The sequence below is a fragment of the Desmodus rotundus genome, chromosome 12, assembly GCF_022682495.2.
Source record: "Desmodus rotundus isolate HL8 chromosome 12, HLdesRot8A.1, whole genome shotgun sequence".
Taxonomy (NCBI): domain Eukaryota; kingdom Metazoa; phylum Chordata; class Mammalia; order Chiroptera; family Phyllostomidae; genus Desmodus; species Desmodus rotundus.
The window spans coordinates 83,273,662-83,296,018 of record NC_071398.1 but is presented as its reverse complement, the minus strand read 5'-3'; the positions used below and the strand labels follow the sequence as shown (position 1 = coordinate 83,296,018).

Sequence of the window (22,357 nt, the reverse complement as noted above, 5' to 3'; positions counted from 1 at the left end):
TGGTCCATGTCTCAGTAGAGAAGTCATGTGCAAAGGCTTATGGGAAGGGACAGCAGTCGAGTGAAATTGATAAAACAAAACAAAACAAAACCCTGGGTGTCTTTCTGGGCATGAAGAGTGGTCCCTCCCAAGCTGGCACCAGTAAGAGAGTGCAGCATGTGTATCTCACTGGACTTATGTTTATGCAGGAAATATTCATGGTTGGAGCAAGCACTCATGCTCCCCACAACTCCCATTGTTATAATGGGAGAGAGTAGGAGTCTTGCCTACCTCACTAAGCCATTTATACAGGAGCCACCTGGCTGGCCCTGCTGCTTTGCTCCCCACTGGAGGAAGCCCCCTGTGTGTTCAATGCAGTTGTATCCCAGAAGCACAGACCCTGTTTTTTTATCAGCTGCAGTTCATTTGTAAATTATTAACCCTTCAAAAGCCAACGGTTGCTCAAGGCCTTCTAGTCCATCTTGAGCATTGGAACAGTGCTCGAGAGTTTGTGGGGGAGGACGGAACAGAGCTGGAGTTGGGGCAGGACGATGGCAATGGCATTGTTCAGGAGGCAGAATGTGTTCCCCATCCTGAAGGGGAGTAGAGCTCAGACCGGTATCAGCAGAAGCCCCACCTTTTTCTGCCCCAAGCCCAGGAGATTCAGCCACTGGAAACCCACATGAGAGCCGAGGTTCCTCAGTGCCCTACGACAGCACTGAGAGGCGCTCTGCCCAAGACCACCCTGCCACTCCAGGCTGAGGTTTTACAGTTCAGCTCAGTTTTGAGTGAAACAGGGAATTCTGGACAGAGCACTAAAAACTCTTCCAAAATACTGGAACTCCACTTTGGATCTATAGATGGGAACTTCTACTTGTCATCGTAGGTGAAATTAATGCCTTTCTGAGTCTCCCCTAAAATGCTGTGGGTACCTTAGGAGCAGAAAGTGTGACTTAACCATCTTTGGATCCTCAGACTAGCACAGGGCCTGATATTTTTCAGGGACCCAGTGAATTCTTGCTGAATGAGCAATTAACTCAAGTTCTTTAAGGTGCTCAGGACTAGCAAGTCAGCCTTTATGACAGCAAATCCATAATTCAAAATTTAATCTACTTATATTCAAATGCAATACAGTATGGAATGTTACAAGTCACTTATTGACTGTTATGTGTTGCCGCAACTTCCACACAATGGTCTGTCAGTACGGGGTTAGGTGTCTCTATGCAGACAGTCTGCAGAATACTCTCTCTCCTGCTGGTCACCAGCAGGGACTCCTATCATCTGATTAACTAGCTTGACCTGGAAATTATCCAATATTTCTCTTGCCCTCTACACTATTTCCTGAGCAATATAAAGTGACCGAAAAATAAAGGGAGCATTAACAAGAATGGTATTATAAATAAAACCATCACCTTTACTTTTATTAAACTACTTACAATGCAGAGACTGTATAGCAAGTTGAAAAAATCAGAGTCTTTGGTGTTAGAAAAACTTAAATTCTAGTCCCAACATTAGTCCTTAATAGGTACCTTGAGCAAATTGCTCAAAACCTCTGAGACTCAGTTTCCTCACCTGTAAAGTGGAGATACACTATCTATCTCATAAGGTGATTGTGAAGACTGAATGGGTTAATCCTTGGAGAGAAGTCAAAACAGTGCTTAACACATAGCAAGGGCTCAGTAATTGCTAATACCCTCATCACCACCATCAGCACCATCATGAGGAGCAAGTGAGAAACTATACCTTCAGGGCCTTGCATAGTACCTGGCATATAAGAGGCACTTCATAGAGGAGAGCCAACTAGAACTAATAACTATAGTTAGAAATGACAAATAATAATTTTGAAAGTTATGCAAAAAAAAAAAAAAGATCTTGTGTTTTTGATAACCGAAGTCAGTCTGCTCGAGGCTACTAAGACCTGCTATTTCTCCAGAAATGGGAGGGCTGCAAAAGAGAACTAATATTTATTGATCATTTACTTTACACCAGCTACAGTGCCAGTGGCTTTACAAACACTTTTTTTTTCATGTAAACTAACAATTTATAATCCTTTTATAGACAATTCACCTAAGGCCCAGGGAGATTAAATATCTCCCCCAAGTTTGCACTAGTTAATAGAGTCAGAGCTATGGTTTCGATGCGATGCACTTGGACTCCGTAGCCTGTGTTCTTTCCACTTCCTGAATCTACCTTTTCAATAAAAACATCCCAGACATTCTGGTGTTCCCCGATGTTCTCCTGACCTTCCTTTGTTGTGTAGGAAGCAGGCACACCTTGGCTCAGGCTGCATTTTCTGTTTGTCAAAAGAGACTCCTCAGGAGGTATGGCCTGGAGTGCAGCTCAGCAAACATCTGTGTGATTGCCGAGTGCCAAGCACCACACTAAGACGTGGACTAACTAAGATGGATAAGGACATGGTAGTGGCCGTCCTTGAGAAAGTCAGAGCCTAGAGGCAGATTCCATGTAACCAGATAATGTCAGCATCATGAGGAAAGGTGAAGGGCAGAGGGGTGCCTAGGGAGCCGCAGGGGTACTGACGAGGGGCAGAAGGGAAGTCTGGGCTTTGAACCAAGATTTATGGAAGAGAAGATGCCAGAACTGAGTGTTAAAAGGTGAGTACTAGCCAGATGAAGGAAGGTGAGACTAGTGTTCAGGAAGAAGAGAGAGCAGGTGCAGAGCCATAGAGGTGAGGAGCAGTGTGGAGTGTTTGGGGGACTCCAGGCCATTTAGATTTCCCAAAGCAGAAAATGCAACACTGAAGTGGGCAGATATCAAGCAGGAGGGGTAGGCAGGGCCAGGTATCAGATGTCCTTGTGTGCATGTCTGAGAGTTTGGGCTTTGTTCTGTACATGCTGGAGTGCCAGTGAAGGATAGGTAGGAGGGTTGCAGTGGAGGTAAGCAAGGCTGGAAGTTAGGGGACGAGATGGATGACTACTTTCCAGGCGAAAAGATGGTGAAGGTAGTAATGGTAGGAATGGGGAAGAAGGCAGGGCTTCAAAAAGTGTTAGAAGACCAAGTCTTCAGGATCTGCTGATTGATTGGGTTTGGGAGAGAGGGAAAGGGAGGTATTAAGGATGATTTCAGACAACTGGGAAAATGATGGTGCAATCAACAGAGAGAAAACTAAGAGGAGAAGGAGGCTTATGGAGAAATACAAAGTACTAATTGTTGCACATGTTGAATCTGGGGTGCTTATGATACACCCGAGTGAGGATGAATGTCTAGCCGGCAGTGTACCCCGAGACTGAAACTAAGGAGACTGTCAGGGTTGAGAATCATCACTTCTTGGCCACATTCAAGCCCAGAATGTGTTTCTTCTTGACCTCACTACTCTTACAGCTCCCTTACTCTCTATTTACATGTTTTAGCATGTGTACAAAACCAATTTGTCTGACTTGGATTCCCATTCATAACATGATGTTTCACCCTCATGCCTGTGTTTATGCTGTTCTTTTCTTCAGAAGAACTTTGCATTTTCTTTATCCAGTTAATTCCTACTCAGCCTTTAAGACTCAGCTCTCAGTTCAGGGGCAAATATTTAAATCAAATTCTACACAGTCTCCAGGGTATTCTCATAGTCCTCAAGGTGGACATACAATTTATTTGTTCTGACCAATCACCCTGAGTTACACCAGCAGACAACTTGCGTGTCATTGGGTTTTCCTCTCCCTCTCTCTCCTTCCCATCTCTCCCAGGCTTCTTTCAAGTCTTCTTTTGGGACCAGCAGTTTCATACTCTGAAAGTCTAAGAGTAGTGGCTTCAAATGGAAAAGCTTCCCTCCCAGTGGGGTTCTGCATGGAAGCGCCCTCATGCCCACCTCCCCCCGCCCTGTGTGGAGTCTCTCTGCCTCTCCATTGATCTGCATTGGCTTACCGAAAGTCAATCGTGAGTCAAAATGACGGACTTGCGTAGGAGGAAACTGTGTTTGGGCCCAGAAGCTCTGAAATCAATACCTTTAATTGTGGAAACTAAAGTGAAATAAAAATAAGAAGGAAGAAAGGCAAGAAGGAAGGAAGAGGGAGGGAGGGAAGAAAAGAAGAAAATAGAAGTATTTATTGAGGTTTTACTATGCACCATATTTTGCACAGTAAGAAAGTCCATTCAACTTTCATTTACTGAGCACCTACTCTGTTCCAAATACTGAGGATGCAGGCAGAGGTGAATAAGCGCTTACTGGAGTTTTGCAAGCTCATGACCTAGTGAGAGGGCCAGACACCTACTGAATACACACGCGGTGAATGTTATGCACTAAAGGTTATGGAAACACAGAGGAGAGAACAACTTGCTCTGTGAAGAAAGGTGGGTCACGGGAGACTTTATAAATGGCTGATAGGAGTTTCTAGGCAGAGATGGGGTGGAAGAGGATTCTAAGCAAAGACCTTCAGGAACAGAGGCAAGGGGGCACGCGCACACACACACACACACACACACACACACACCCCTGCCTGTGTGTTTGGGGATTATTGAGCACTTTGGTGCAAAGCGGCTGTTATTTCCCAGTGTCCAATAGACCAGCTCCCTGAGTATTTACTTTCTTTATTTGCTTTTAATAATTAAGCACTAAGGAAGTGGCTTTGATTGTCAGCCCTACTCTTGAGGTTAATTAGATATTTCCAAATAACTTGCCAAATGCTTGCTTTTGTCCCAAGCTTGGCTTCCCCTTACTCTCCCTTTCCCCAAACACTGATTTCTCCGGGGAGCTCTTGTTGGAGAATTGACTGGAGCTAATTATTTCAGATAATTAAGATCGGCAAACAGAAGCAATTTGATTCTTTCTATTTCTTTATTTTTTTTGGAGAAGTGTTAATGCCTGCATGGTGCGCCATCAATAAAAATCCTTTTAAAAGGTTAAGTTGGCTGACTGCAATATTGAATTGAGAATGACTGGGCTCCAGTGAAATCCAGTAAAGATATTTAGCAGAGTAATAAAGTTTATTTGGGAACAAACGGCTTCTTTTCACCAGAGTTTTCTTTCACTTGAGGCAGTGTTGAAATTGGGAAGAACTGAGTCAGCTCAAGCCAATTGTATTCAAAGAAGTTTGTTTTTTGGGACACCCCCCCCCCCCCGCACTTACCTTCTCTGCCTGCCTTGCACAGCCTCTGCCCTGTGCTCTCATACTCTTGCTCCCCCCTCCCTCTTTCTCTTCTAAGCATGGGTCCCTCCAAACCAGCAATTCTCTCAAGTGTCCTGTGCATCTCAAACAGGTGACACATAGATCAGAACAGTTTTTGGAGAAGGGCCGGAAGATACAGTATTGAGAAAAAGAGCCTGTATTTGCTGCCAACATTTGGAGATTCCCAGCTTCTAGAAGCCTGGCGTTCCTCAACAGTAGCAATTGACTGGAGCAGACCAGCTGCTGTCCCCTTTAGAGCAGGCCTGTGGGCCTTGGCTTGCCAGCACCCCCTCCAGCCGTCTTCATTTATTATTGTGCCTGTTTGGCCCTGCAGGTGTTTCAGTTTGAAGCCCCCGATGGAAATTACTCTTCCCATGTTCTCTCTTCCTTATTGTACCCAAGCTGGCATTTTCTCTTTTCTCAGACAGATTTTAATTTTGTGATAAGAAAACAATCTGATTAAACAAATCCATTTACTGAGAGTAAATGACTGATAGTCGGCTTATTCTCACCGGGGAGATTGCATTTTTAAATCATTTCACTTGGATGTCTGTTAAAATTTTGGGCCGTGTGTCAAAGGGAAGTGCAGAATGTTAAGTGGCCCAGGGGAAGTGTGGGCTAGCCAGGGTTTCTTTTCTGGGTTGTCTGTAAATACTTCCTCTACTGTCCTTTCATGGAGACAGAAGGGGCTTTGTGTGCAGACAGATCTGGGTTCACGTTGGCTCATCACTTGTTATCTTGGGTGGACTTCACGTGGCTTCTGAGCCTCGGTCTCCACATCTGGTCACAGAGTTTGTTCCTAAGATGGGCGAAAGGCTCTGCTGAGCTGGCCAATGTAACATGCTCGCAACGTCACAGCTGCCCCCCGAATGCTGCTTTTCTCACCGCCACCTTACTTTCATACAGGCCTGGGGGTGGGTGTTGTGCCTGTGTCTGGATGACTACAGTATCCCTGTCTCATAGTTTATTTACAAAGAATTATACTCAAAATTAAGATTAGAAAACACATCCGCTGTTTTAAAAGTACGCGCTTAAATTGGTTGATTCGGTGACGTGCATACCAGCCGTCGTCCACGCTGCGAATCTCACGTAGTATACTCGAATCACCATTCATTCTTTCGTCAGTGCGTCCGTTTACTCAACAAGCCTGTAGTGGGTGCTGCGTTAGTCAGCGTTCACCAGGTTACAATGTGGTGAGAAACAACCCCCAAACCTTAGTGGCTAACAACCAAATACTTATTTCTTCTTTACATTATTGCTGGTTGTGCTCCAAGTGTGTTTCAGCTTTTGGGATCCAGGATAAAGGAGCAGCCTCTGTCTGAGACGTGCTGTCCGCGTGACAGAGGGGGAAGGGAGCCGGTGAAATCAGGCACCTCTTGTAGCTTCTTTTTGAACTGGCCCACTGTCACTTCCCCTTACATCTCATTGGACAAGACAAGTCACATGATCATGCGGGATGTGATGGACAGGAAAGCTACCTACTGCTCCTTTAGGAAAGCACTGCAAGTCATGGGCGATGGGAGGGAAGGTTAACCCTCTTACAGGGAAGAGGGGAGCAAGTATCTGGGAACACTACACTTAGTGCTGGGCATAAAGGAACAGGTGAGATAATGGGCCGCTTCCTCATTAAACTCACAGCTTAGAGAGGAAGAAGGACTTGACAACAAGTACAGGGAAATGTAATAAATGGCAATCATCGCTCTCACTGAGCACTGCTCTCAGACATTTCCATGTCTTAAGTAATTCAGTCCTCACACAACTCTATGAAGTAGGGACTGTTATGATCCCCTTCCCATTTTAGAAGGCAGAGACAGAGGCATCCAGCAGTCAAGAGTCTCACCCAAGGTCACACAAGCAATGAATACACGGCAGAGATTGATCTCATCCCTGGGTATGAGTATTCCACAGGTCTGCACAAACACTGAGCGTTTCTGTTGTCCCTGAGCAGGAGAATGCTGGCAACTTTATTTTTCTCAAGGGTACAGTGCTGAATGTTATTTATTGTTCTGACTCTGAATTCAGTTGTGTCTTTTTTCTGTTTTCTGCTGACAGATGATTTGCTCTCAAACAATTAACAGACTGAAGGCTGTGTGTTCCATCTCCTCACGGGCTCCCGCCAGGCACCCTTGGGTGCACAGGAGGAGAAAGGCTTTCTTCTTGATCCTATTACTGCTGCCCAGCATCGAGAAGGATTAATTAACCCACCAGGTTTTGCTTCATTACCAGGAAGAAAGAAAAGCCAGTGACAGTGGAATTCCAATGTAGGGAATGTGAAGCCTTGGCTGGGCTGTGTGACACAGGGGCAAGTGGGGTGACCTGGTGCAAATGACAAACCCTCACACTCCTGTGTCTTCATCCCCAGAATTCCCACTTCAGTTCCAGAAATCATCCCTGTTCCCAGAGCTGAGCCCCACAGGGGCCAATATGAAATAGTCTCGTCCCTCAGATGCTCTCTCTCTAGAAGGAATTGGGAGCGTAGTCAACCTGACCTGTCAGGGTTATTGTGAGAATTAATTAAATGTGGTACCATGTGTGAAAGTACCTTGTTACTAAGCAGTATGTGTTAGTTATTATATTAACGTTTGATATGCAGACATTTGAACAATTATTGAGCACTTACTGGGACCAAAGACTATATTTGGAGTCAATGGTTATGGGAAAGAATGAAAAGACTTTGGCTTTGTTGTTCGGGAAGGTCCAACAGATGCAGATATGAAATAGTTTAATGACATAGTCAGGACCCCAAGCAAGTTTCGTCTTATATGCTACCTAACTGTGGCTGGGTGGCTCCAGCCACCTGGAGTATTATGTTGCAAAATATTCTGAAACTCTTTTTAGGCTCAGATGAACAGGATGTTGTGGCAGATTAGAACAATGCCAAGGTCACCAACTCCACCTGTGGTGATACACATACTAGGTATTTACAGTACCTGCTGTTAGGTAGCAAACCAAATGATACAAATAACTAACTGTTACAGTGAGTTAGCAAAAGCTGCCGTCAGTGTTGGCTTATGTGGTTAGCAAAAAAAAAAAAAAAAAAGGAGGAGCTAAAAGTTAAGCTTGGCTTTGAATTATGAGCATGACTTCAATGGGGAGAGAGGAAGACTATTTCAGTGACGGGAGCAGGATGCAGGGCGTCTGGCAGGAAGCCTGCATGGTACAGTGTGAAGAACCCTGAACAGTCAGGGGACCTGGTCCACAGCCCGGCTGTCCTAGAGGAGAGCCATGTGGCCTGGGCCACTGAAGTCCTATGGTCTCAGAAATTCCATATATAAAATTACAGAGCTTGAGTTATTGTTCTTAAATTTTCATTCTAATTCTTTACAACAGTGCATTTAAGGGGTAGATGAGCCATGGCCAAATTGTATTTCATGGAATAAAATGGTCCCACAAGCTGCTCATCATCAGATAATTTTGAGAAATTCTGAATTCTATAGGCTTATTGGTTCCTATTAGTCCCCTTCATTTTCTTGAATCCACTCCAGCTGGTCCTTAGAGTTTGGGCTTGTTTTTATTATAATTGTTATGATGGTGGCAAAGATGGGGCAAGGTGGGTTCCATAGACATTTCAAAATATAAATCAATAGAACTTGGTGATCGATTGCATGTAGGTAATGAAGAAAAGAGTCAAAGCAAAGATGACAAATGTTTCTGCCCTGGCTGGTGTGGCTCAGTGGGTTGAGTGCCAGACTATGAACAAAAGGGTCCCTGGTTTGGTCCCAGGTTTGATTCCCAGTCGGGGCACATGCCTGGGTTGCAAGCCAGGTCCCCAGGAGGGGGTGCTTGAGAGGCAACCACACATTGATGTTTCTCTCCCTCTCTTCCTCTCTTTCCCTCTCTAGAAAATGAATAAATTAAATCTTAAAAAAAAAAGATGACAAATGTTTCGACCTAGAACATAGGTAGACTAAGCCAGGGGAGTATTGATTGGAAAGAGAAGTGGAGCCAGGACTGGGGACATGGAGCAGGGCTGGGGGAGTTTGAGGGCCCTCCTGCAGGCCAGGTGGCTCATGGATTTCATAGAAGAGGTGCATCTAGATTACTCACAGCTATAGACATTTATTGCAAAGGCATAAGAAAAGGTGAAGAAGAGGCTGTTATCACCATAGCGACAATACAATGTTAGGTTTTAGGGTGACCAACCATCTTGATTTGTTCAGGACTAAGAGGTTTCTCAGGACAAAAGACTTTCAGTTCAAAATTGGGAAAGTCCTGGGCAAAAAAGTTGGTTATTTTATTAGAGTACTATTTTTCCTCACCCTAAAATGGGCAGTTGGATTCATAATCAAAGGACAATTTATTTGATGACAGCAATTTTTGTTGAGCTTCTTCTGGATAGGATTCCAGTTAAATCCTTAATAGGCGGCTGGTTTCTCTTGTGGCCAGTACATGTGGGGCCATCTTCAGCTTGTCCAACATTGTCTGGTTCATTCAGCTACAGCTCGGTGACATTTGGGTCCACCTCTTAATGAAGTGTGCTGAGTGCAAGTGGGAAAAAGGTGGGACAACTTTCATCAAAGGTAACAGCATATTTGTCTGATGGAATGAAAGCCGCGTGGATTCCTCCCTCAGTCCACCCAGTACATAGAACAAGATGATGTGGTCAACTTTGGACAGGCTGACTTTCAGTGAGCCTTAAAGGTTTATGTGGAGGAATATTTGTAGAATTGGAGGAAAGATTTCTATTTGAGCTAAAAATATTTCTGGATATTCTTTAAAAATAAAGCCTGATCAAACTTTAGAAAATTACTGAAGAAAGATTCAAGAGAGAAATGGAGAAGGAGGAGGAAAAGTGAAAGCGGAGAAGAAAAGAGAGCAAGGCGGTGGGGGAAGAGAGGGGGCGGAAATGGTGCTTAGAAGCGGTCTTTCGGCATCGTTTCATACATTACTACATTCCACAATTGCACTAAAAGAATAAGGCATGTGAACAACTCGTGCATTTACTTTGACACAAATGGTTCCCCCTTCCCATACAGGACTCTCTTAGAGGGTACAGTAGATTTGGGAACTTGTCACTTAAGACAACTCTTTGTCTTCCAACCGATAGTGAGCATTTTGCAATGTAAACGTCGTTTCACAGGAAGGGAGCTGACTGGGGTGTCTGTGAACCCCCGGCCAGCCTGACCCCAGGAGTACCATGGTCTGGAAGTGAGGAGACCCGTGTCCTAGCTGCTTCTCCTCTGGGCTGCATTGTGTGATCGCAAGCAAATGGTTTAACTTCTCTGGACTTCGTTCTTCAGACTTCTCAGTGGAGATAATGACCCACTCTTCTTGTTGGGGTTGGGGAGGAGAGAACCGCTTACCCAGAGAGAAGAGGGCAGAGGCAGGCCCAGCCAGGCTGGCGTCATGAGTACAGGCACTGTGTGGCTTATTCTCCCACAAAGGCCCTTCCTTCCTTATTCATTACTCAGGGTTTTCTATTCCCTGAATTTTCAAAAGTCAACTGGAGCCACTCAGCTAATTTCAGAGGCTGTGATTTGATACAACCAGCATGTAGCAATAGGCCACAAAGATCTCAACAGATTCTGAGCAAGTCAGACCTCAGCACCTGAGAGCCCAGCTGGGAATGAAACACACTTCGGTTTCCAAATCCCTTTGACCCCATGATGGCAGGCTGGAACCTGGAGCATAAGCTGGAGGTGAACATGGCAGGTTAGCCATAGGCAGAGCTCATGTGGTTCATGAAACCTATCCTGAGTCTGATTCAACATCTGGGGAGTGCATGATAACAGCTGGAAGTGATAATCGCCAAAAGGGTATGTTGCACGGGATCAAAGTTTTGTGCTAAAGGAACAGCTGGTCAGCCCCAGAGGGGTAGCTGGGAGCCACCACAAGTGTAAGAGCTAGAACAGCACTGAGGCAGCTGCTACAAGCAGTGTCGCAGGCAACCAACAGTGCACACAACTCCACAGGCTGCAGCTGAACGCTTGATGTACACATTAGAAGGATGAAGTCCAAGTTTACATCTTTCACTACGCATCTTACCCCTTGGATCCATCTATCTACCTGTTAATCTTGAACAGATTCAAGACTGTAGTGAAGTATAAGTACCATTAGGTGGCGATGTGTGAATGCCTTTTTTCGGTCCTGAAAGAATAGCGCTTTGGGTTTGTCTCCAAGCTCGGGTTTACAAACAACTAACTCCTGCATGCCCCCTTGCAGCTAACAAAACAGCACCCCTGAGTGCCAGCTGCATGCGAAGGTAGTGTGTGCTTGTGTGTGTGTGTTTGGTCCTGCGCCTATTGGTATGTGTTTTTACTCAATGTCAGTGATCAGCAAATGAGGCAGCAGGGACAGGAGGCAGCAACTGAACATTTGGGGCCATACTCTGAACATGGATCGCCTCTGCCTTCTCTGCTTGATCGACGCTGGGGGAAGAGAGTTAAACGAGATTTCAGGGAGTGCTCCATGGCAGCCCTCTTCAGGAGCAGCTCACATTTCCATAGAAGATGGCGAGTCTTCGGGTTTGTAAGGGCCTCCTGGTCCTTTTGCCTAAGACTGGACCCTTTCCCACCTGCACTTCTTTGCCTCTGCTAACATTCTCAGGCCAGTGAAGTCTTCTCTCCACTCTGCTTGTATTTTTCTGGGTTTGGCCAACACTGTCCACCTGTTTTGTCCCTAATTACACGATTTGTATGAGCTTCCTGTACACCATGAAGCACCCAAGTGCCAAAGGAACAAAAGCAGCCTTTCTCTGTACATCCTGGAGTACTAGGGCTCACCCTAGGGGCAGCAGGAATGGGGTATACATTTGTATTAATAAGTCAAAACAAAATCAATGTGTTGCTCCAAAGGCAAATGTCTCCTGGTGAAAGAAACACTTAAAACTCATGAGAAGTTCCATTTAATCCTTGGTGGTCAGCAACTTTGCTTCATCTTCCATTGTCTGTGGTCTCGAACTGAGTGCCAAGGGAACTTCACACACACTGTTTGAATTCCTACCCAGGTAGGCACTGGGCCAGGGGCCACAGGGGAGACCCAGTTTGTAAATCTCAGTCTTTGCACTGCAGTAGATTGTACCCAATTAGAGATAGACCAGCTGCCCACCCCCACAAACACGCCCACTGTGCTGGATGACATTCCTATGTGCAACAAACACACTTCCCCTGAACAGACCCAGGCTGGGCACGGCTACTTCCTGTGTGAGCTGAAACACCACCAATTTCTTTCCGGTGGGGAAAAAGCATAAAATACAAGTGTGAGTGATCTTGCAGGAATGTTGTGGAATCTGCTCCATCGTACACCTTCACAAGATTCAAAGCTTTTTAGTTTCATAGATAAAAATGGTACATAAATAACTAGTGTAGAAAGCAAAATACGGGACATGAGAGAGGAAAGAACATCCAGTGAATAAAGCCCTTCAGAAGAGGAAGCAACTGTGGCCAACTAGGAGTAGAAGGTGGGCGCTAGGAAAGGGCCAGCCTTTGCAATAATCTTTGATGGCTGAACCTCTTTTTCAAGGTATTTTTTTCACCTTTATTGAGGTGTAACTGGCAAATAAAATTGTAGGATGTTTAAAGTGGTGATCCTCTCACATTATGAAAGGGTTCCAACCATCCAGTTAATAATACAGCCATCACCTTACATATTTATCTTTTAATTTTTATCTATTTTTATGGTGAGAACTTCCAAGTTCTGATCTCTTAGCAAGTTTCAATTATGTGACACAGTATTGTCAGCTATAATCACCATGTTTTCACATTAGATCCTCAGACTTTTCTCATCTTATAGTGAAAGTTTGTGTCCTGTTACCAACCTCTTCCTATCTTCCCTGCCCCCTTCTCCGCCTCCACATCCCCGCCTCACCGAGCCCCTGGCAACTACTTCTGTACTCCATGACTTTGACCATGAGTTTGACCTTTTTGCTTTTTTTTTTAAGATTCCACATACAAGTGATTCTATGCAGTATTTGTCTTTCTCTGTCTGGTTTATTTCACTTAGCATAATGCCCCCAAGTCCATTCATATTGTACAAATGGCAGGTTATCCTTCTTTTTATGGCTGAATAATATTTCATTTTATGTGTGTGTGTATCACATTTTCTTGATCCATTCCTCTATAGATGGACACTTAGGTTGTTTCCATGTCTTTTGGAAATAATATTCCTAGGAACATGGGTTGTCTTTTTGAGATAGAGATTTCATGTCCTTTGAATACATATGCAGAAATGGAATTGCTGGATCATATACTACTTCTATTTTTAATTTTTTGAGGAACCTCTGTTTTTCATGCTGTTTTCCACAATGGTTGTACCAATTTACATTCCCACCAACAGTGTACAAGATTTTCTTCACATCCTCATCAATACTTGTTATTGCTTGTCTTTTTGATAATATCCATTCTAACAAGTGTGAGGTGATAACTCATTGTGGTTTTAATTTGCAGTTTCCCATCCCGATGATAGTGATGTTGAGAACTTTCATGTCCCAGTTGGCCATCTGTATGTCTTCTCTGGAAAAGTGTTTGTTCAGCTCCTCTGCCCATTTTTAACTGCAGTGTTTGGTTTTTGTTACTGAGTTCTTTATATATTTTGGATATTTACTAGTTGTCAGAGAAATGATTTGCAAATATTTTCTCCCATTTAATAAGTCGCCTTTCATTGTGCTGCTGATTTCATTGGTGTGCAGAAGCTTTTTAGTATGATGTAATCCCACTTGCTTATTTTTGTTTTTATTGTCTTGGCCTCTGTTGTCAAATCCAAAAAATGATTGCCAAGATCAATGTCAAGGAGCTTACTGCCAGTTCTCTTCAAGCAGTTTTATGACTTCAGGGTATTCCATTGAAGTCTTTAATCCATTTTGAGTTGATTTTTAAACAATATATATTTTATTGATGATGCTATTACAGTTGTCCCATTTTCCCCCTTTATCCCCCTCTGCTCTGCACTCCCCCTCCCACCATCATTCCCCCTCCTCTAGTTCATGTCCCTGAGTCATACATATAAGTTCTTAGGCTTCTCCATTTCCTATACTATTCTTAACCTCCCCCTGTCTATTTTCTACCTACCATTTATGCTTCTTATTCCATGTACCTTGTCCCCCATTTTCCCCCCTCCCCACTGGTAACCCTCCATGTGATCTCCATTTCTGTGATTCTATTCCTGTTCTAGTTGTTTGCTTAGTTTGTTTTTGTTTTTATTTTTAGGTGTAGTTGTTGATAGTTGTTGGCTTGTTGTCATTTTACTATTCTTATTTTTGACCGTCTTCTTTTTCTTAGATAAGTCCCTTTAATATTTCATATAATAACAGCTGGGTGATGATGAACTCCTTTAACTTGACCTTATCTGCCCTGTAAAGCAATTTATCTGCCCTTCCGTTCTAAGTGATAGCTTTGCTGGATAGAACAATCTTGGATGTAGGTCCTTGCCTTTCATGACTTTGAATACTTCCTTCTAGCCCCTTCTCGCTGCAAGGATTCTTTTGAGAAATCAGCTGGTAGTCTAATGGGAACTCCTTTGTAGGTAACTGTCTTCTTTTCTCTTGCTGCTTTTAAGATTCTCTCCTTCTCTTTAATCTTGGGTAATGTAATTATGATGTGCCTTGGTTGTGTGCTTCCTTGGGTCCAAGTTCTTTGGGACTCTCTGAGCTTCCTGGACTTCCTGGAAGTCTATTTCCTTTGGCAGATTGGGAAAGTTCTCCTTTATTTTTTCAATAAGTTTTCCATTTCTTGCTCTTCCTCTTCTCCTTCTGGCACCTCTAGGATATGGATGTTGGGACATTTAAGTTGTCCTAGAGGTTCCTAAGCCTCCCCTTTTTTTGAATTCTTGTTTCTTTATTCTTTTCTGGTTGAATGTTTATTTCTTCCTTCTGCTCCAAATTGTTGATTTGAGTCCCAGTTTCCTTTCCTTCACTGTTGATTCCCTGTACATTTCTCTTCATTTCACTTGGCATAGCCTTCACTTTTTCCTCCATTTTGTGACCATATTTAACCATTTCTGTGAGCATTCTAATTACCTGTATTTTGAATTGTGCATCTGATAGGTTGGCTATCTCTTCATCATTTAGTTATATTTTTGGAGCTTTGACCTGTTCTTTCCTTAGGGCCATATTTTTTTTGTCTCAGCACACTTGTTACATTATAAGGGGCAGAGCCTTCGGTATTCACCAGGGTGGGGCAGGCAACCCATGTCATTGCATTGTGGTGCTGTATGTGGTGGTGGTGGGGCAGTCTGAGAGGGAACAATGCTGCTTGCTCTGCTCTCTGCTGGCTTTCAGTCTCCTCTGCTACCCACAAGAAAATTGGGCCCTTCTGGTGTTGATTCCCAGGCGGGTGGGTTTGTGTTTGTTCTTGGATCCTGTGGGTCTCTCCAAAAAACTGTCCTGTGAGTCTGGGAGTTTCTCCCTCAGCCACAACCCCCACAGGTTTTTTCAGTCAGAGGTTTTGAGGCTTTGTTTTCCCTCGCTGGGACCCTGGATAGCACAGTCTGTCTTGCTCCCCAGTTGTTCTTCCTGGTTATCTGCACACAAATGTGGGGCCACCTGGTCTGCCAGCTGCCGCATCTCCCACCAGGTCCTCTAGCAAACCCCTTGCTGCATGTCCTCTCCTCCCAGGCTTCCTGTCTCTGCCTCTCCTACCAGTCTGAAGAAATGTTTCTTCCTTAACTCTTTGGCTGTCGGACTTCCATGCAGTTCGATTTTCTGGCATGTCTGGTTAATTTTTGTTTTTAAATTTGTTGTTGTCCTTCTTTTGGTCGTGTGAGGAAGCAAAGTGTATCTATCTATACCTCCATCTTGGCTGGAAGTCCTGATTTTTGTGTATTGTATAAGAAAGTGGTCCAGTTTTATTGTTTTGCATATGGCTTTCCAGTTTTTCCAACACCATTTGTTTAAAAGATTGTTTTTTCCACATTGTATATTCTTGGTTCCTTTGTTGAAATTAATTGACCATATGTACATGGGTTTGTCTCTAGTCTCCCTATTCTGTTCCATTGATCTTTGTATCTGTTTTAATGCTGTTTTGATTATTATAGATTTTTAATACAGTTTGAAACCAGAAAGTGTGATGCTTCTAGCTTTGTTCTTCTTTCTCAAGATTACTTTGACTATTTGGAGTCTTTTATGGTTACATTCAAATTTTAAGGTTGTTTGCTCTGTTGCTGTAAAAATTGTTATTAGAATTTTGATAGGGATTGCACTGAATCTGTAAATTGCTTTGGATGGTATGGATACTATAAAAATATTAATTCTCTCAATCCATGCATACAGAATGTTTCCATTTATTTGTATCTTATTCAATTTCTTTCGTCAATGTCTTATAGTTGTCAGTGTATAGATATTTCCTTGATTAAATTTATTCCTATGTATTATATTGTTTTTTAAATTATATTTTATTGACTATGCTATTACAGTTGTCCTGATTTTGTCTCCCTTTGCTCCCCTTCACTCAGTACTCCCCCCCACTCCCTTAGGCAATCCCCCCACCCTTGTTCATGTCCACAGGTCATGTGTGTAAGTTCTTTGGCTACTCCATTTCCTATACTGAACTTTACATTACCAAGGTTATTCTGTTACTACCTATTTGTACTTCTTAATCCCCTCACCTCTCACCCATTCTCCCACACCCTCCCTCCCATCTCTTTATTTTTAACCTTAGGCATTTTAATTCTGGTTTGTCTTGGTATGGGACTCTTCCCATACCATGGACTTGCTTCCATCTTGTTATGACTCTATGTGCTTCCTGGATTTGCGTGTCTATTTCCTTCACCAAATTAAGGCAATGTTCTTTCATTCTTTTTCAAGTAGATTTCCAATTTCTTGCTCTTTCTCTTTTCTTCTGGTTCCCCTATGAAGCAAATGTTGGATTGCTTAATGTTGTCCCATGGGCTATTTACACTATCCTTGTTTTTTTTTAATTCTCTTTTTTTCTTGTTCTGATTGGTTGTTTTTTTTTCCATATGCTCCAAATCATTGATTTGATTCTCAGCTCTAACCATTCTACTGTTGTTCCATGTAAATTGTTCATTATTTCAATTAGTGTGTCCTTCATTTCGGACTGGATCTTTTTTATGCTCTTAAGGTCCTCACTAAGTTCCTTGAGCATCCTCATAACCAGTGTTTTGAATTCTGCATTTGATAGATTGCTCATCTCCATTTTGTTTAGTTCTTTTTCTGGAGTTTCGATCTGTTCTTTCATTTGGGCCATGTTTCTTTGTGTCTTCATTTTGGCAGCCTCCCTGTGTTTGTTTTTATGGTAGAGCTGCCTTGACTTTGTGTCTTGGTAGTGTGGCCTAATATAGTAGGTGTCTGTAGGGTCCGGTGGCACAGCCTCCTCTATTACCCAAGCTAGGTACTCCAGGTGTGCCCTTCATGTGTGCTGAGTACACCCTCCTCTTGTAGTTGAGCCTTGGCTGCTGTTAGGAAATCAATGGAAGGGATTTACCCTGGCCAGTCAGCTGCAAGGATTGGCTTTGACCATTTACCATCAACCTCCACCCTCTGTGGAGGATCAGCTGCACAGGGCAGGGTGGTGATGCTTTGATGTGGACTATAGCTGTCCACTGGGTGCACCGGCCCTGGGGTTTCCCGAGTGTGTAGGCCAAGGTCAGCCCCAAACTGTGTTCTGCCTGGGGCCACCCTTCCTGAGTTATAAAGCAATCTGAGATGGCTGCTACTTGTGTTGGGCTTGAAGATTTCCAGGTGAAGCCAAGCTGTGAATCTAGGCTGCTAGTTCCAGGTCTGGGGCTCACTGAAGCTTGTTTGAGAGAATTTAGGAAGCTGTGAAGCATGAGCCATTCATATGCAAAATCAGCTTTGGTGGGCCAATAAGTTGTGTGAAGCAGTCTCTGGGAATCTCCAAGGCAGGTCAAACAGTGTTAGACGGGTTGATGGAATCTTACATATAACACTAGTCTGCTGTCTCTGTAGTAGGGGGAGGGCCTAGAGAAGGCACAATGGCTTCTGCCTTGATGCCAGACACCTCAGCCTCCCTCTGCACACCACTGGTACCCTCAAGCTGCCTCCCCAGCACCAGAGTTCAGAGGGAGTGAGTCTGAGTAGGTGAGTCCGTGTGTGGATTCTTTAAGGGAAACTACTTGGGGCACCATCAGTTTCTTCCACCAATTCAATCCCCACTGATTTTTGCAGCCAGAAGTTGTGGGGACTTATCTTCTTGGCATTGGAACCCTGGGCTGGGGGCCTGGTGTGGGCCTGGGACTCCTTGCTCCTGAGATATCCCTCCTGAATTTTTATCTACCACACCTAGATGTGGGACTAGCCCATACCATGTCTGCGCCCCTCCTACCAGTCTAGATGGATGTGGTTTCTTTAATTCTGTAGTTGTCAGACTTCCATTCAATTCGATTTCTGTCCGTTCTGAGCAATGGTAATTCTATATTTTAGTTATTATTTTGTTGCAGTTGTGCAGAGAGGCAAGCCATGTCTGCCTATGCCACCATCTTGACCAAAAACACCTGTATTATATTCTTTTTGATACAATAATAAATACGATTGTTTTCTTCAAGGTATTCTTTTTTAAAAAAATCTTTAAAAAATCTTCAAATAGTATAAAATTCACCTATTTCAGGTATATAGTTCAATGATTAGCATTTTTTTCAGCATCCAGAATCTTTTTAATAACAAGGTAGTTTCTGGGATTAGGTTTCATAGCACAGTTGGCCTGTGGGTCCCTCACCCACCTGAACTTCTCGCCCTTCAAGAATATGTAGGGTTTGGTGTAGCTGTGAGGGGTTCCTGGGGCCTTACCAAAATGCCTGTATACATACATCTCTACCCTTACAAGGACCAGAGAGAAGGATGGTGCCACCATCCTTGTGGGACTCCAGGGCCAGCTGGTTGAAGGTGAGGATTTTGTCTTCATCCTTGGGGATACAACTCCAGGTGCAGCTGCTCACATGAAGTGCACACACCTTCAGTTTGGGCATCTCCTGGTTGCTCATGTCATTGGTTGTAGTCCCTTGGTTCCTACAACCACAGTGGTTTTCACCTCCTGGCCAGGAAGTTTCATCTTGCAGATCACCTGGGAAAGGGACCTAGGCAGCCAGTTGCTGTGACTCTTGAACAACCACTTGGTTGAATATGGAGTTGATTCTTTTGGCCAGAAACCTGTACAGCTTGACCAGCAGCCTTGGGTAGATGTCCTGGTTCTTGAGCTCCTTGTGCTGAAACTTTTGGACTTTGTTGTGGCAGAAGTCAACTCCCATAATGACACCTGCCGTTCTACCAGGTCAGGAAAGAGTGGATTTTACTATGTTCACAGAGTGTGCAACCATAGCCACAATTCTAAGTTTAAAACACTTTTACTACCACCAAAAGAAACCCAGCACCATTGAGCAATCATGCCCATTCCTCCCCACTCCCCAGCTCAAGGCAACTGCTAATCTACATTCTGTCTATAGATTTCCCTATTCTGGACATTTGATATTGATGGAATTATACAGTATGTAGTCTTATGTGACTGGCTTCTTTCACTTAGCATTGTTTTCAAGGTTTATTCATATTGTAGCATGTATCAGGACTTTATTCCTTTTGATGGCAGAATAAATTCATTCTGGGAGAGACCATTTTTGGTGTATCTACCCATCAGTTGATGGATATTTGAGTTGTTTCCACTTTTTTCCACTATGAGTAATGGTGCAATGAACATTTGTGTAAAGTTTTTATGTGTACATATGTTTTTATTTCCCTTGGGTGCATACCTAGGAGTGAAATTACTGGGCCATATGTTATCTGTATGTTTAACTTTTGGAGAAGCTGCCAAACTGTTTTTCAAAGTGGCTGCACCTTATTACATTCCTACCAGCAATGAATGGAAGCTCCCATTTCTCTATATCATTGTTATTATGTGTCCTTTTGATAAAAGAATCAATGTGAGTACGAATGGTGTTTCATTTTTGTTTTGATTTGTATTTCCTAACTACCAATAATGTTGAGCATCTCTTCATGTTCTTTTTGGCCATTCGTATGTTTGTTTATTTTTTGAGAAATGTCTATTCAACTCCATTGTCCACTTTTTAATTGGGTTCTGTGTCTTTTTATTATTTATTGGATGGATGTGTTTTTGAGTGTAGGAGCAAAAGCTTAGATATGGAGAGAGTGAACACTAGTGAGAAATGAGAAATCAGACAGACTGGCCAGAGGGTAGCGTTGGCCTAGGCAATGTGAGTCTGCATGTAGCAGAAGTGGTGATAACGAAGAGACAAAATGTTATAAGGAACCAGTGTTTACATATACGGTGAGCTCATCAATAGAAGCCGATGCCACTGCTGTAACTGGCTGTCTAAAATGGGCTGGTCACTGATTTAGGGATATTATGTGTGATATTATTTAATCCTCCCAACAACTCTATGCATTTTTCCATTTTTTCAGAGGAGGAAGCCAAAGGTCAGAGAAGTTAAGTAACTTGCCCCAGGTCACCTAACTAATAAATGGCAAAGGTGAACTTGAAACATAGGCCTGTCAGTCTCTGAAGTACCAAGACAGCTTCGGCATATTGCCTGGGAGATAAAATTGGAAAGTTTGGGGGATCTCATTTTACAGGGCCTTGACTATTCAGAAAAAGAGTTTATAATTAATTTGGAAGTATCAGATAGCTGCCATTCATGAGCAAGGGAGACTGGAGCTACATTTCAAAAAGATAAAATTGGGTGGTTTGGAGCAGGAGACACCAGAAGATAAGCTAGGAAGTTATTAAAATAGTCCAGGTGAAGGGTTAAGTGGGCAGAACTGAAGAGGTCATGGGGAACCAGGGAAGGAAGACAGAGAGCAGGGCTGTGCTGGAGCCAGCTTATACCAGCTCATGAGAGCCAGTTGTTAAATTGTTAGCCAAATCTTAAACACTACTTTATTAGAAATTAAATGACATAAGTATACAATTTAAAATTTTATATTAAAAGCAATATATATATTCAAAAGGCATCGCGTCCTAATTATGTTACCACATTTTACTATTATCTATGCTCTTGAGGCTATTTTCATCCATTTTAACCTGTGCGGTAGAAAAGCACAATGGCGCGGCTCTTCCCAAAGTTCAACGACACCATTCTGGTATCTTGCAATTTTCCATAATGGGGTGTTTATAGCATGGAAATCAGCAAATTCCACAAATCAGGGGTTTTCTTTGGGGGATGCTGGTTGCTAGACATTTCCCAGCATGTCCCTGTGGAGGAGAGCTGTAGAGGAGGCAGAATGTGCAGAACAGAGCTGTTTCATGGATGTAGTACAAAGGGAGAGGTAAAGACTTGGTGTGAGGTTTTTGGTCCGTGACACATACCTGGAAGTGCTGGGTGACTCAGCGCGCACGAGGAATGTGGGTTGTGAAGCAATGAGAAAGCTAAGAATGCTTCCTCAAGGAAGCAGGTCTGTTTCAGGGTTTGAGAGAGAAGAAGGGGTAGGTACAGGGTTGGCGATGCACATGGTACACCTATGATTAGTCTATGGGGACTTCATTTGGTCACTGGATTTCTCCTACCACAGGACAAAGGTGGGACTATCCAGGGCAGAGACTCCTTTATCCCTGCCTGCGGGCTCACTTTAGTGGGTCTGCTAGGTGCTGAGTAGAGAGGATGTGAATTGAAATCTTTCTTTCTCAGAGCCAAGCTGGAAACACCACTCTCCATCTTTCCCGGACAGTTAAAAAAAAAAAGAAACCAACTCTGGGGCATAGCGTGAGTGGTGGGAGTCTAAGTGTCCTCATAATTAACTGTCTGACCTTGGACAAGTTACTTAGCCACTCTACACCTCAGTTTCCTCATCTGTTAAATTAGAACATTGGACTAAGTGCTTCTTGGCTGGTGTTCTTTGAACTTTTGCCTTTCCTGCCATGTCTCCTTGCTGTCTGCTCGATTGCTGGGCGGGCTTGACTGAGTTCTGGGGGCTCTGCTCCCGAGATAGTAATTTATGAAGCAATCATTCATCTGGACATCATCCATCAGGAGGGAAAGAGGACCTGTGATCCTGTCAGCCTGAGTAAAGGCGACACGGAATGGTTTTATCAAATGCAATAGGACGGATGGATGGCGGGCTTCCCAGTGTCAGGGAAATATTGATTCAGGCAAATAGATGATCTATCGCATGAATATCTCAGAGCCTGTTGCAAATAGAGACAGTGTGGCATGGAGAGGGGTTTTCACATGATGAAGGATGGCTTTTTGGTGCCACATCATTGCAGTGAGAAGTGATGCGTGGAGTCCTAGTTTCACTCACTGGGCCATACGTTATGGGACCACGGATGCTTTTTCATCACCACAGGTAAGTGAAGAAATGTACAATTATGGTCCTAATAAAAATCAGAGGAAGAGAGATGATGACA

At 43.5% G+C, this 22,357-nt stretch overlaps 1 pseudogene; it reads right to left on the bottom strand.

The window, feature by feature from the left end:
- Window positions 1-451: 451 nt before the first annotated feature.
- LOC112319030 (large ribosomal subunit protein eL18 pseudogene) lies at window positions 452-19,250 on the bottom strand (annotated as a pseudogene).
- Window positions 19,251-22,357: the final 3,107 nt, after the last annotated feature.